The 15,536-nt window shown below is 40.0% G+C and overlaps 1 long non-coding RNA gene across 1 annotated transcript in view; it reads left to right on the top strand.

Annotated features, from left to right (window-relative positions):
* Window positions 1–4,571: 4,571 nt before the first annotated feature.
* LOC135229464 (uncharacterized) overlaps window positions 4,572–15,536 on the top strand; it is a 69,754-nt gene continuing 58,789 nt past the window's right edge. Inside the window, exon 1 of the long non-coding RNA XR_010320162.1 lies at window positions 4,572–5,358. This is a non-coding gene — a long non-coding RNA (uncharacterized LOC135229464). The remainder of the gene's footprint in view (window positions 5,359–15,536) is intronic.

The raw sequence follows: 15,536 nt of genomic DNA, 5'->3' as shown, positions 1-15,536 counted from the left end.
TAATCACATCAATGATTCCCTGTTTTGAGCAATTTTTTAATTAATCTTATTTTGTTTTTGTGATTTCCCTATCTGGGTTGATATCAGGATGTTTTGTTCTGTGACCTTGTGTTGTGTTGGTATCTGATATTATTGATTTTCTGACCAAAGAATTTCCTTCAGTAATTCTTGCAGTTTTGGTTTGGTTTTTGCAAATTCTCTAAGCTTGTGTTTATCTGTAAATATCTTAATTTCACCTTCATGTTTTAGAATTTTGCTGGATATATGATTGTTCGCTGACAGTTTTTCCTCTTTCAGTGCTCTATATATGTTATCCCATTGTCTTCTTGCCTGCATGATTTCTGCCGAGTAGTGCAAACTTATTGATTCTCCTTTGTAGGTAACTTTTCGTTTATCCTTGGGTGCTTTTGAAATTTCTCTTTATCTTAGGTTTTGGCAGGTTTGATGATATGTCTTGGTGATTTTCTTTTGGGATCTATTTTGTATGAGGTTCGATGAGCATCTTGGGTAGATATCTTTTCATCTTTTACAATGCCAGGGAATTTTTCTGCCATCAGATCTTCCACTGTTCTCTCTGTATTTTCTGTTATCCCTCCCTGTTCTGGAACTCGAATCACACGCAAATTATTCTTGATAGAGTCCCCCATGATTCTTAGGGTTTCTTCATAGTTTTAAATTCTATTTGATTTTTCTTCAACTATATTTGTGTCAATTGCCTTATCCTCCAGCTCCCCCACTCTGCATTCCATTTCCTTGATTCTGCTCCTGTGACTTCCTATTGAGTTGTCTGAATCTGTGACTTTATTGTTAATCTTTTGGATTTCTGAATGCTGTCTCTCTATGGATTCTTACAGCTTATTAATTTTTTCACTATGTTGTTGAATAATCTTTTGGATATCTTCAACTGCTTTATCCGCATATTCCTTGGTGTTTTCTGTAGATTGCCTTATTTCATTTGCGAGGTCATTCCTGATGTCTTGAAGCATTCTGTATATAATTTTTTTATATTCTACATTTGGCAATTCTAGGAATGTATCTACATCTGGGAATGATTTTGATTCTTTGATTTGGGGGTTTGTAGAAGGAATCATGGTCTGCTTCTTCATGTGATTTGATGTCGACTGCTGTCTCTGAGCCATTTATAAGATATTGTAATATTTTATATTTGCTCACTGAGTCTTATCTTCTTATTTTGTTTTGTTACAATACACCCAGATGGGCTACTAGATTGTGGTATCGTGATTGATGTAGCTTTTGAATCACTTACGTTCTGTTACCAGCTTGCCTGAGCTGTTACCAGGTATATAAGTGTATGAGTCCATTCACTATTCTTGAATACAATCAGCTCAGGTGTCCTGATAGCTGGTCACCTAGTGTGTGGTGTAGGCTCTCACCTATTATCTTAGAGGAGTAGTGGTGATGGTTGTATGCACCAGTTTCTATTAGTGGCAGGGGGTCACATTTCGAGGAGGGCAGGATGCTGACAGCCTTCCTTCAAGTGTCAGTGAGGTAGGTGTGGCTCTATTCTCTAGAGCACTCTGGTGGGTGGGCTTTGCAGCTGTATCTTAGGCACCCAATGCTTGGGTAGGCGTCACTATTCTCAGACCCCTCTAGCAGGTGGCTAGGTGATGTGGGTGGAGTCTCAGCCCTCAGTTCGCTGGTGTGGATCAGCGAGGGCTCTGTTTAATAGGTAGAGAGGTATCTGACCTCCAAAACTTGCCTTTCCACTGCTGAGCTAAAACAATTATGGTCAGATCTCTATCAGAATTGCCTTTACATTGTAATAGCCACCTAGTTACCTGTAGGGTGAAAGCCAAAGACTATGGGTCTGTTAATGCCTGGATGGAGCTGATTCTGTACTGTTATTTCAGTTTAGGGAAGTCAGGGAAGGATTTTTTCTTTGATTGTTAAATGCTGCTTTTCTCAGGCCAGGAGAATGGGTTAGAAAAGAAAGAAGAAAAAAAATTCAGCAGTGCACTTCACTCTCTGGCACAGAGGATTCCAATGTTAATGAAGCTGGCTGGGGCAATGAGGGGTGGAATCAGATATATAGAAGAGAGTAGCCTGGCAAAATATACAAAGTTACTTATGTTGTTTGGTGAGAACTGTTTTTTCTGAGATTCCAGAGCATTGTGTCGCTCGTGTGTGCTGGCTGGATCCCTGCTGAGACTGTCCCAGAGGGTTAGGGCTGCATCCATGCTCACACTGTCTCAGGAAGCCACAATCGGCTCCCCCACACTTAGTCCAAAGCCCAGCACCAAGGTTTCCTTTCTGGGACGCTGCACTCCAGGCTCCAAAACCAGTCGCTGCTTCCCTATAGTTTTTCGTTTCCCTGTCAGCCGCGTCTGTGTGGAGCCTGCGTGTGCTGCCTGGGTCCCCTCTGAGGTTGGTCCTGAGGGTTAGGCCTATATCTGTTCTTCCCTGTCTCAGTAAACCACAATCAGCCCCACCACTCTGACACCAGGAAACCGCGAGGGCTCAAGGCTGCGGCGTGGGACACTGGCTCTGGAAGCGGTCCCTGCTGCAGCGTGGCTTTCGCTCCCCCGTCACTCAGGTAAACTCCTTAGTTCTGTGTTTGATGGTCAGGGTTTGTAGATTGTCCTTTATGTAATCAGTTCACTTGTTTTTTCGAGTCTTTGTTTCAAGAAGTATAAGCGGAATCTTCTACCTAGTCAGCCATCTTGGTCCTGCCCCCGTGTCTGCCTCTTTATGTGATTTGATATTGACTGTTGTCTCTGAGCAATCTATAAGTTATTGTATTAGTTTATTTTATGCTTGCTTTTTGTATCCTAGCTTCTTGCTTTGTTTAGTTTTGGTATTCCCAAATAAGCTGCTTGAGTGCGCTAGGTTGATTATTTTCACCTTTGAAGCTCTAATGTACTATCACCAGATGGCTAGCACTGTTACCAGGTATATGAGCCTAGGAGTTCATTTACTTTTCTTGTATGCATTCAACTCAGGTGCCCAGGTAGTTGGTCATAAAGTGTGTGGTACAGGCTCTGTCCTACCGTCTTAGAGGGGCAGGGGTTATTGGTGTAGGCAGAAGTATCTGGCTGCAGTAGGGGGTCAGGCTCTGATCAAGGCAGGGGTCTGACAGCTGTCCTCTGAGTGTCTGTGAGGAAAGTGCATCCCTGTTCTGTAGAGCACACGGGTGGGTTCTGCAGAAGGGCGATGGGTACCCAATGCTTTTGGTTGTAAGTTCTGGGAGGTACTACTTACCCTTGGAGCCCTGTCACAGGAGGCTAGGTATTGTGGGTGGAGCCACCAGTCCTTAGGCCCCTGATGTGGGTAGGTGAAGACGCCGTTTAATAGGCAAAGCAGTGTCAAACATCAAACACCCATCTTTCCACCGTTCAGCTGAAACAGTTGCAGTCTGGCGACAAGGGCCTATTCTCCTGAAATGGGCCCACACAGGTCCATGCTGGGGTGAAAGGTATTCAAAGCCCATGGACTGTTTGTGCCTGAACAAGAGCTGCTTCTGTCCTGAGCTCCCCAGCTTAATTGAGCTGGCAGATTATCTTTCCCCCAGTTGTGAACTTATACCTTCTTCAAGGATGGAAAAATGGCTCAGAGTGGTACCAGGGCCTATCTCAGGCCCAGGGAAGTTGACAGCCACTGAAGCCGGCTTGGGGGCTGGGGGCGTGGTAAAATAAACACAAGTAATTAGCTTTTGCTGAGAGTGCCGTTCTTCTCTTGTTCTGGAGGTGTGAGTAGTCTGTGCAACTTGCTGTCCTTCCCTGAGCTAAACGCCTCTGGAACACTACTGCCAGCCCCGCTGCAGTCGCTCCAGGGAACGGTGCCTGAGGGTTCCTGGCTGTTCAGGTCCAGTAACTCCTCTCCACTTCTGAATAGTCTCTCCCTCCCCCTGCCGCTGAGTCCATTTTCTAACTTTACCTTTGATGTTCAGGGCTCCTAGCTTGTCATAAATATAATCGCTTCACTTGTTTTTTCTGGTCTTTTTTGTAAGAGGGATCACTGGTGGCGTCTCAATACTCAAAACTTCATCATTTCTTCCTTTCACTTTAGCTACTCAACATTCAAGAGCAACGTTCAGAGTCTCTTCCGACATCCGTTTTGGTCTTTTCTTTCTTTCCTGTCTTTTAAAGGATCTCTTGCTTTCCTCATGTGTGATGTCCTTGATGTCATTCCACAACTCGTCTGGTCTTCAGTCGTTAGTGTTCAACACGTAAAATGTGTTCTTGAGGTGGTCTCTAAATACAGGTGAGATATACTCAAGGTCATATTTTGGCCCCTTTTGACTTATTCTAATTTTCTTCCGTTTCAACTTGAACTCCCATATGAGCAATTGACAGTCTGTTTCACAATCGATCCCTGGCCTTGTTCTGACTGATGATATGAGTTTTCCCATCTTCTCTTTCCACAGATGTAGTCAGTTTGATTCCTGTGTATTCCATCTGGTAAAGTCCACGTGTATAGCTGCCGTTTATGTTGGTGAAAAAAAATATTTGCAGTGGATGAGTCACTGGTCTTGCAAAATTCTTTCATGAGATTTCTGGCGTCATTTATTTCAGCGATGCTGTATTTTCCAACTACTTTTCCTTCTGTGTTTCCAACTTTAACATTCTAATGACCAGTAATTATCAATGCATCTTGATTGCATCTTTGATCAATTTCAGGCTGCAGAAGTTGTTTAAAATCTTCAATTTCTTTATCTTTGGCATTAGTGGTTGGTGCATAAATTTGAATAGTCATATAAACTAGTCTTCCTTGTAAGTGTATGGATTTTAGCCTATCAGTGACAACATTGTACTTCAGGCTAGATCTTGAAATGTTCTCTTTGATGATATGTAACGTCATTCTTTTGACTCTGGTGGAATATCCATGTTTGTAAGACTGCTCACAGACTGTTTTACCAGAGAGTTTTCTGGTACTGCAACATCTACCACTAATGTCTGTGATCCCTTTGAATTGGCAAAATAAGAATAGTGCTATAGATTTCTTCCAAATACAGAAAACATAAGTATGAAAATGTTCTTGCTGTTGATTATATTCTTTACCAATCTGTTTGTATGGGATTTTTGGTACTTCACTTGAAAAATGAGTCCAAGGTACTGTGATGTGATTGTTTACTTTGTGTGGCCTTTCTAGCCATGATCTTATAACATCCACCCTGGTGCTTGGGCAGGACTGTGTGATAGGGTAATTGTGGCTCACCAAGGGGATTGTTTATTTTGCCTTCAAAGAGAACCAGTTCCAGAGCAAAGAGGAGGATTCAACTCCCATCAAGGAAGAACAGCCAAGAGCCGAGCATATATTATGGACCTGAGATCCCTGCACTGAGAAGCTCCTAGAAGCAGGAGACTGAGATAGAGAGAGGAAGCTGTAACCCTGAAGATGGTAAGATGCCATGGCAGGAGAGACCGAGCAACAGGGACCTGGCTATAGGAGATGATGGCCCAGGGAGAAGGAAAGCTGAGTGCCTTTGGAGAGAGGCCGGCCCAAGGCCAGGCAGAGGCACGCCTATGAGCACAGGAGGGAAGAGGCTGTCCTGATAGAAAAACTGTATTCTGAGTGTCGTTGAGCCTGAGCTATAACTGTTACTTCCCTAATAAACCCCATAATCGTGAATATGGACTATGAGTTCTGTGTGGCCATTGCAATGAGTTATTGAACCCGGCAGAGAAGTAGGGAGTGCTGTGTGAGGGACAGTTGGTGTCAGAGTTAGTGAAGATGGTGGAGAGAGGGTAGTTTTTTCACCAATGCCTTCAATGCAGCTTCGATTCCTTCCTTTTATACCATCAGTTCTTGATCTTATGCTACCTATTGAAATGGTTGAAAATTATCCAGTTCTACTGCAGTGGCTGTATTAATATCAGACAAATTATACTTCAGAAAAAGGAGTATTATTGGGAATAAGTAGGGACATAACATAATAAAGGTTCAATTCTCCAAAAAGATACAACACTCCTAAATGTGTACGTGTCTAACAACAGCGCTCCAAAATACAAAAACTAATAAATCTGAAAGGGGAAATGGACAAATACGCATTTATAACTGGTATCAGTACTTTTCTATCAATAATTAATAGAGCCCTGCTAGTTGAAGTCCAAAGCATCTGTATGAACCACTCATGGATGTCTATGTGTGTGTGTATGTATGTGTGTGTATGTGTGTATGTATGTATATAGTATAAAGAGAAGTAATACAGAAATAAACATAGATACATGTTGTAGTCCTTGGGAGGTACAAACAGTTAATGCATTCAGCTGCTAACCAAAATGTTGGAGGTTTGAGTCCACCCAGAGGCACTTTGGAAGAAAGGCTTGGTGATCTACTTTTGAAAAATTAGCCATTGAACTGACACACTTGTGTGTCAGTACTACTCTGACACACATGAGGGGAGGGGTCACCATGAGTCACATCAGCTTAATAGCAATCGAATGATTTTTTTATGCATTCTGCCAATGTTTGTCTTTTAATTGGTATCTTAGGCTGGGTTCTCTAGAGAAACAAAACCAGTGAGGTGTATATATATATATTTATATATAAATAGCTTTATATCAAGAAAATGGCTCACGAGGCTGTAGAGGCTGGTAAGTCTCAAGTCCATGGGTCAGGCTTGTGGCTTCTCCTGACTCACATAGATGCAGGGACTGCAGAACTGAAGATCTGCAGGTCATACAACAGGTCTGTGGCTCACAGGCTGCAAAGGCTGACAGATCTCAAGATCGGCAGGTAAGCTGGCAGGCTGCGGCTCACAGACTGCGGAGGCTGGTGAATCCCCAAATTGGAAGGTAAGCTGAGAGTTCAAGTCCCAAAAACTTGAGATCAGATGAAGAGGAGCCAGCTGCAGGATTCAGAGTGAGCAAAAGCTCAAGAGCCTTGCCAGAAAGTCCACCTATATTGGATGCAGTCCACACCTCCGAGGAAACTCCCTTAGATCTGATTGGCTACTCACAGCAGATCCCATCATGGAGGTAATCACATTATATCACATCTCATCATGGAAATGATTGCATCGTTATTCGACTGCTAAACTACATCATAACTGCCAAAGCACTGAGAATCATGGTCCAACAAAGTTGACACACAACTTTAATGATCCCAATTGTGAATTTAATCTATTTAAATTTAAAGCAATTAATGATAAGGAAGGACTTATGTCTTCTACTTTGTAGTAGGTCATATATGTATTTTGTTTCTCATTTTCTTCACTACCGTCCACTTTTGTGTTTGACTGATTTTTTTCAAGTGTACAATTTTGATCCTCTCCTTATTTCCTTTCCTTATATTTTTTAACTTCTTAGTGGTGACCATGAGGATTACAATTAATATCTTATGTTTATAACAATCTTCTTTTAATGAATACAAATTTAGCTTCAACAGTATACAACATTCTGCTTTTATTCAGCTCAGTTACCTCCCCTACTTACGTTGCTGTTACAAAAATTGCATCTTTATACATTGTGTGTCCATTAAGAGAGATGTGTAAGTATTTTTATGCATTTGTGCTTTAAATCATATATGAAAAAAAGAGTCGTGATATAAAAATATTACTGACTTTGTTTTATCTAAGTAGTTACCTTTACGGAGTCTTCGTTTCTTTTTATGGCTTCAAGTTACTGTCTAGTGTCCTTCCGTGCCAGCCAGGATGATTCCCTGTAGCATTTCTCATAAGGCAGTTCTGCTGCTAACATACTCCCTCAGGTTTTGTGTATCTGGGCATGTCTTAATTTCACCTTCATTTTTGAAAGATAGTTTTGCTAGATATTGACATCTTGGTTCATAGTTTTGTTTCTGTATTTTTTTTCCAGTACCTTAAATACATCATCCGACTATTTTCTTGTCTCAATGGTTTCTGATGAAAAATCAACAGTTAAACTTGTTGAGACTCTCTTGTACATTAGGGGTCACTTATCTGTTGCTGCTTTCAAGTTTCTGTCTTCGTCTTTTGACATTTTGATTATGTCTGTCTGTGGATATCTATGTATTTACTGTCCTTTGAGTTTATTGAGCTTCTTGGATATCTAGATGACATTTGGGAAACTTCCAGTCATTACGTTTTTAAATATTCTTTCTGTCCTTTCATCTTTCTTTCCTTTCTGGGACTCCCTTAATGAGTATATTGGTATGCTTGATGTTGTCCCGCAGGTCCCTTAGGCTCTATTCATTTTCTTCATTCTTTTTCCTTTATGCTCCTCAGTTAGAACAATTTCAGTTGTGCTTTTTCAAGCTTACATTTTCCTGCTTTCTTGCTCAAATCTGCTGTTGAGCTCCTCTAATGAAATTTTTATTTCAGCTATTCAACTTTTCAGCTCTATAATTTCTATTTGGTTCTTTTGTATAATATTTCTTTATTAATGTTTTCTACTTGTTCATACATTCTTCTCTTGGTTTCCTTTTTTTGTGTGTGTGTCTATGGTTTGTTTAGCTCTTTGAGGAAATTTAAGACAGTTGGTTTAAAATCTTTGTCTAGTAATCCCAATATCTGTGTTTCCTTAGGGATGCTTTCTGTTCATTTCTCTTCTTTCTTTCTTCTTAACAAATGAACCATCCTTTTCTTTTTTCTTTTTATGACTTAGAATAGTGTGTTGCAAACTGGATATCTTAGATATTATAATGTGACTCTGGAAATAAGATTCCCTCCTGTCATTAGGGTTTGCTTTTTTTTTTTTTTTTTAATTGTTGAGGGCCAGTCATCCATTTGCTTAGTGATGTTTCCAAACTATTTCTGCAAAGATTGTATGTCTTCTCATGTGTGGACACTGAAGTTCTGTTCTGTTATCTCAGCAGTCAGTTCATGACCTGACAGTGCTTTCTTTAAATGCTTGTAGCCAAAAAGAAAAAGTAACATTATCCCAGTCTTTGCAGATTGGCTCTGAACTGGCACGTTCTTTCAATGCTAAGCAAGAGTGCCTAAAACTCTGCCCTAGCCTTCACTTCCTGCCCCCATGGAGCCCAAAGATCAGCCAGAGATGCAAGCCTAAAGCTTTGTCAGGATCTTTATGAGCATGTCTTCATCCTTAGGCAAGAACATTGCACTTCAGATTCCTCAGTATATATGGTAGCCCTTCAAAGCCCTTAAACCACCAACCATTGTCCTCTCAGCCCTTTTTCCAAGCTTTTGGATGTCTCTGCTGTTTTCTCTGTCCTTCATCCTTTGACCCTGGAGGTAGGACCAATTCTTTTTAGCTTCGTACTTCTGAGTTTCCATCACATCATACATTTTTTCTTGTGTGCTGTTGAGTCAATTCTGACTCATAGTGAATATAGGATGGAGTAGAACTTCTCCAAAGGGTTTCTAAGGCTGTAATCTTTATGGAAGGGAACGGTCATATCTTTCTCCTGTGGAGTAGTTGGTGGATCAAATCAAACCGTTTAACAGCTGAGTGCTTAACCACTGCACTACTGGGGCTCCTTTTGACATCATGCATCATAATAGATTTTTAACACACCCCTCAGAAACATAGAAGTCCATAAATTATCAAGGATACAGAAGATTTAACATGTAAAAAAATACCAAATTGCTATATGTGTATTTGTGTGTATTATCTAACCATGAAAGAATATACATTCATCTCATGCACATACATAACATAGTGTGTATAAAAATTAACTGTATACTGTGTTATAAAGCAAGTCTCAACAAATTTCAAGAGTCTGTAATAATATAGAGGATACTATGTAAGTACACCATAATTAAAAAAAAAAAACCATCTTAGAAAATGAAAATACAAAATCTCCATTTTTTTTTTTATGTAAGTACACCATAATTAAAAAAAAAAAAAACCATCTTAGAAAATGAAAATACAAAATCTCCATGTGCTTGGATATTTTAAAATACTATGAGTCAAAAAAGACATCATAATGAAAATTAGAATACATTTTGAAGTAAACAATTATGGAGATAGTGCATACAAAAATTTGTGCAGTACAGACAATATAATATAGGAAACTTATAGCCTTAAAAATATAATTGGAAAGAACAAATCTTGAAAAATAAGTGAGTTAAACATCCATTCAAAATGTTGGGAAAAAACCAGAAACAAACATTCATAGGAATTTTTGTTTCTATTAATGATTGAATACATGCAACAGATGATCAACAAAGACTAAAGTTGATTCTTAGAAAATGCTAGTAAAATTGACAAACTTTAGGCAAGATTGATCAAGTGAAAAAGAATGAAGATATAAAAAACGAATATCAGGAATTAGAAAGAAAATGACTACAGATCTTGCAGAACATAAAGATAATGTGAGAATGTTATGAACCATATTAGCCAATAAATTTGCAAATTTAGGTAAAGTAGGCAAACGTATCATACCATGTAAGTTAATAACAACGATTCAGGAAGAAACAGGAAGCAAAAGTAATTCCACAACTGTTAATACAATTGAATTAGAGCTCAAACTATTCTCAAAAAGAAAACTTCATATCAGATGGCTTTTCCTGCAAATTCTGCCAAATATTCAAGAAATATTTCACAAATTCTTCAATATAAAAGGAAATATATACCCAAACTCATTTTATAAAGCTTGTAGAATGAATATTGATACCAAAACCTGACAAGAGCAGCAGAAGATGGGAAAATTACACGCCAATGTCACTGATGAACATAGATGCAAAATATAAAAATAAATAGGCAAAACAAATCCAGCAATACTCTAAAGAAGAATATATTATGACCAAGTTGGGTCTATCCCAAGAATTCAAGGTTAGTTTAACATTCAAAAATGAATCAGTATAATTTGCCATATGTACAGGAAAAATAAATGTGATTATATTAGTAGGTGTAATAAAATAAGTATTTGATAACCTTCAGCATCCACTCATGTTTTTTAAAAGAACATCTAGCATGCCATGAGACCAGAAGAACCAGAAGGTTCCCAGCTGCTGTCGCTGAACATTTTGATCAAAGAGTCCATAGAAAAGCCCTGATCAAAAGGGGGAAAATGCAGAACAGAATTTCAAATGAACCCTAGACTTTTTGGAGCCACTGAGGGTGAATGAACTCCTGAAACTATTGCCGTGAGATAATCTTTAAACATTACACCAAAAGCATTCCCTTGAATCATCTTAAAACCGAAGTATGAAAAAGAAAAAACCAAACTGTTGCTGTTGATTCCAACTCAGAGACTCTGTAAGACAGAATAGCACTGCCCCATAGAGTTTCAAAGGTGCAGGTGGTGGATTCAAACTGCTCTTCTTTTGCTTGGCTACCGTATCACTTAACCACTGTGCCATGAGGGCTCCAGAACATTAGCTTACTTAACCAATAAAAATGGTCTACCTTGAGCATATGCTCTTTTAAGAACTGTCTACATGGCATCAGATTGACAACAGCTACTGAAAAGATTAGATAGGAACCTTAAGGAGCAGTGGGTTTATGTTAATGACAGAGGAACAACTCAGAAAAGGAGGGTAAGAATGGTTGCACAACTTCAAGAATGTAGCCAGTGTTATTAAATTGTACAGGTAGAAACTGTTGAGTTGGTGTATGTTTTGCTGCATATATTCTCAACCAGAAAAAATACAGGTAATAATTAACAAAAAATGTCAAGGAGAGCTAAATATTTTGAAAATAAGACAGAGTTGCGTGTGAGGGAATGAGTGGGGTGAGCTGTTTTAGATTAATAGTAAAGGCTTATGGGAGCAGGATATTTGAGGAGATAACTGACCTATATCAAAGGAGAGAATAGCTGTATGAAGTTCTGAAGGGAGGGATATTGCCAATAAAGGAAAGAGTTGTTTCTGAGGCCCTTAAATAACCAAGTGTTTTGGCACATTTGAGGAAGCTCAGGAAATAAGTCATGGCTAGTGTGGAGTGAACCGAGGGAAGACTGTTAGGAAATGAGGTTAGTATGGTGAGCAAGCCCCGCATCATGAAAGACCATGGGAAGGATTTGGGAATTTTTCCTAATTGCTATGAGAAGCCACTGAAATGATGCTGTTATGTAGATTGTAAGAGGGAAGATCGGTGCATGGAGTCCAGTTTTAACCAAGAGATGATGGTGGATGTAAGGTGGAGGTAGTGAGAAGTGGATAGAGTCAGGATTTATGTTAAGGTAGTGCCAAGAGTCCAGAATATGTCAATGGATTGGATGCAAGATTTGAATAAAGGAGAGAAATGAAGGATGATTTCTAGGTTTTTGTCCTGAACAACCCAGAGGATAGTGAGAACATTTGCTGAGATAAGGAAGACTGGGAGGTAGATAAGACACTTGGACGAAGAATTTTATTTGAACCACATTAAGTTTGAGATGCCTAGTAGACATTCCAGTGGAGATGTGAGGTCAGCCATTGGTGAAGGAACAGGGCAGAGTATGTAAATGAGGGTATCCTAGGGCTCAGGTGGAATTGACTGCCATGAATTGGCTCAGATAACCTAGACAGTGAGAAGTGATGAGTGATGTTACTTAAACAGGGCATGGAAATCAATGAAAAAGGTGTGGGAGTGGCAGGGAAGCTAAGGTAGAGAAGTTTCTCTCTCCCTAAACCTGATTAGCTGGATTTGAAGACATCATAAGTTCCTGTATGAGAAATATCCAGCAAATTACCAGTTGATTTAATAAATTGATAACAAAGTCCACCTTTCAGCCAAAGATTGAAAAGCAAACAAACCAATTGTCATCCAGTGAATTCTAACTCTTATCAACCCTATAGGACTGAGTAGAACTACCCCATAGGGTTTCTAAGGAGCAGCTGGTGAATTCAAACAGCAGACCTTTTGGTTAGCAGCTTAGCTCTTACCCACTGCACCACCAGGACTCAGACCAAGAATAACACATGTGAGGAACTTACTCCTTAGTTCAATCAAGTATGTAGAAATTGAAATTTGTAATTTTGGAGATTCCTCTCTTTTTTTTTCGAAATGGGGGGCATTGAGATGGAGGATTTTCCTATGCCCACCATCCTAAGGGATTTAATTAACCCATAGTTGAGACATTGTAAACATCTCAAGAAATTATTACCTTTGAGAAATTTGAGGGTGAGTAGGCATATCACCTGGCACCTCTTAAACTCCTTATAAAAACCTGACTTGAAGACTCACCTGCCTTTTTGAATAAGTGCCAGCTTGAATAGGCAGGGTTCAGGGAATTGCCAACCAAAGGTATGGTTTCTCCAGAGGCCTCCAAGGGGTGTAAAAGAAGAGTGGAGCCAGACCCCGTGCTTGGGACACACCCTTGGTAGGAAATATTTGAGTGTGTGTGTGGTGGGAGAGCACTGGGTGTGGGAGAGTGGGGTGGGTGGGTAATAGGGAAATGCCTGGTTTTTTTTTTTTTTTTTAAGAAACAGTTTTTTACTTTTTTTTTTTTTTTTTTTAATTACAATGAACAGTTCAGTGGAGACACATTCCTTATCTGCAGGGGCTAGTGGAAGTGCTGATAGCTGAGAATGTAGCCTGCTCCCCAAGTGCCAGTTGGCATTTTGGAGAGAAAACTTGATGTTTGGAGCACTGACTGGCCCTGCCCTTTCTAAATAATTAAGGGTGGTGGGTGGTGGTAAGAGAAAGAGGATGGTCTATGAACACTGACCCTGGAAAATTAACCCGAGTGTGTGGGTTGTGGATAGCAGGAAAAGAACATCACCCGCAAATGACAGCAGTGCCTTTATTTATTTATTTATGCTTCTTTTTAGTTCTGAGTTGTTTTTAAGCCATAAATTAATGGGGCCACCATGAATTTTCAGAGAATGAGTTTTACAAAAATCTAAGTGTTTTAAATATTGCCAGGATTTACTTATATATGCTGTATATGAGAAAAGTCCTTCCAGTTATAGGGAGGAGAAAGAAAGTATATTCAGGAATTAAATTTTCACAGTTCTCTGAATTCTTATATTTCTCCTGTTGTCCATTTTTCTTTTTTTGTCCTTCATCCACCCCTTCCACCTTGACCCACTGTCTTCATCATCTAGTGCTGCCGTAACAGAAATACCATGAGTGGATGGCTTTAACCAAGAGAAATTTAATACCTCACATTGAAGTAGGCTAATAGCCCAAATTCAAGGCATCAGCTCTAGGGGAAAGCTTTCTCTCTCTTTTGGCTCTGGAAGAAGGTCCTTGTCCTTAGCCTTCCCATGGTCAAGGAGCTTCTCAGGTGCAGGGACCTTGGGTCCAGAGGACATGCTCTGCTCCTGGTGCTGCTTTCTTGATAGTCTGAGGCCCCCAACTCTCTGCTTGCTTCCCTTTCGTTTTATCTCTGGAGAGATAAAAGGTGGTGCAGGCCACACCCCAGGGAAAGGTGACCTGAGTGAGGGTAGTGTTACAATCAATCCCACCCTAATCCTCTTAAAGTAAAATTACAATCACAAAATGGAGGACAACTACACAATAGTGGGAATCATGGCCTAACCAAGTTGAGACACACATTTTTTAGGGTCATAATTCAATCCATGACACCCACCAAACCAAACTTGTCACCATCAAGTTGATTCCAACTCATAGAGACCCTAGTTGATTCGAACTCATAGAGACCCTATAGCATAGAATAGAACTATTCCATAGAGTTTCCAAGGACTAGTTGGTGGATTCGAACTGCTGACCTTTTGGTTAGCAGCTGAGCTCTTAACCACTGTGCCACCAGGGCTCCTCTTGATCCACAGTCCACCCTAATTCACCACTGTGTTAGAAACTAAGGTTTTGCTACTCTGAAATAAGAACCTTTTACTATACTTTTGTGTTAGTGGTTGCTTTTGGTACGTCTTTAAGCACTGAACAGTTACCTCATACCCGTTAAAAACCCATTGCCACTGAGTCTATTCCAACTCATAGCGGCCCAATAGGGCAGAGCAGAACTGTGCCATAGACTTTCCAAGGAGCGCCTGGTGGATTTGAACTGATGACCTTTTGGTTAGCAGCCATAGCTCTTAAACAGTACACCACCAGCGTGGGAGGGGTTTAATTGATAACATGATGTCTGGGCTCCAAGGGAGATGGAATGGATGTGCAGGAGAAGGGCATGCAGAGTCTGCCTGTATAGTCCCCAGAACTCTGTTCAAGATCGTAACACACCTCAGTAATCACTTGAATCTAAACATACAACTTTAACAGTTGATGTAAATGACTTTACACATGAATTTTGGAACTCAACTCTTTCTCAATGGAAGTTCCTTCAACCTAGCTGTTTGTTTGTATTCCCTTAATAATTATGAAAGCTAACAATTATTGTGTTCATTCTGTGTGTAAGGCCTTTTTCTAAGTGCCTTGTGTGTTTTCTTTAACCTGCGTAACAACCTTTTGAATAAGACCCATTTTAGAAATGGGAAACTGAGGCAGTGAGAGGTAAAGTAACGTGCCCAGATCACCCAGCTGATAAATTGAGTTAGGATTTAAACCCAGGCAGTTTGTTTCAGAATTTGCTTATGTAATCACTGTACATGACAGCAGTGAGCCCTAGTGGCTCTGTGGTTAAAGAACTTGGCTGCTAACTGAAAGGTCAGTGGTTCGAACCCACCAGCCTCTCTGTAGGAGACAGATGTGGCAGTCTGCTTCAGTGAAAACCCTATGGGGCAGTTTTACTCTGTCCTTTGGGGTCACTGTGAGTTAGAATCGACTTGATGACAGTGGGTTTTGGCA

Source organism: Loxodonta africana, unplaced genomic scaffold (assembly GCF_030014295.1).
Source record: "Loxodonta africana isolate mLoxAfr1 unplaced genomic scaffold, mLoxAfr1.hap2 scaffold_309, whole genome shotgun sequence".
Classification (NCBI taxonomy): domain Eukaryota; kingdom Metazoa; phylum Chordata; class Mammalia; order Proboscidea; family Elephantidae; genus Loxodonta; species Loxodonta africana.
This window is presented reverse-complemented; position numbering and strand designations above follow the sequence as displayed.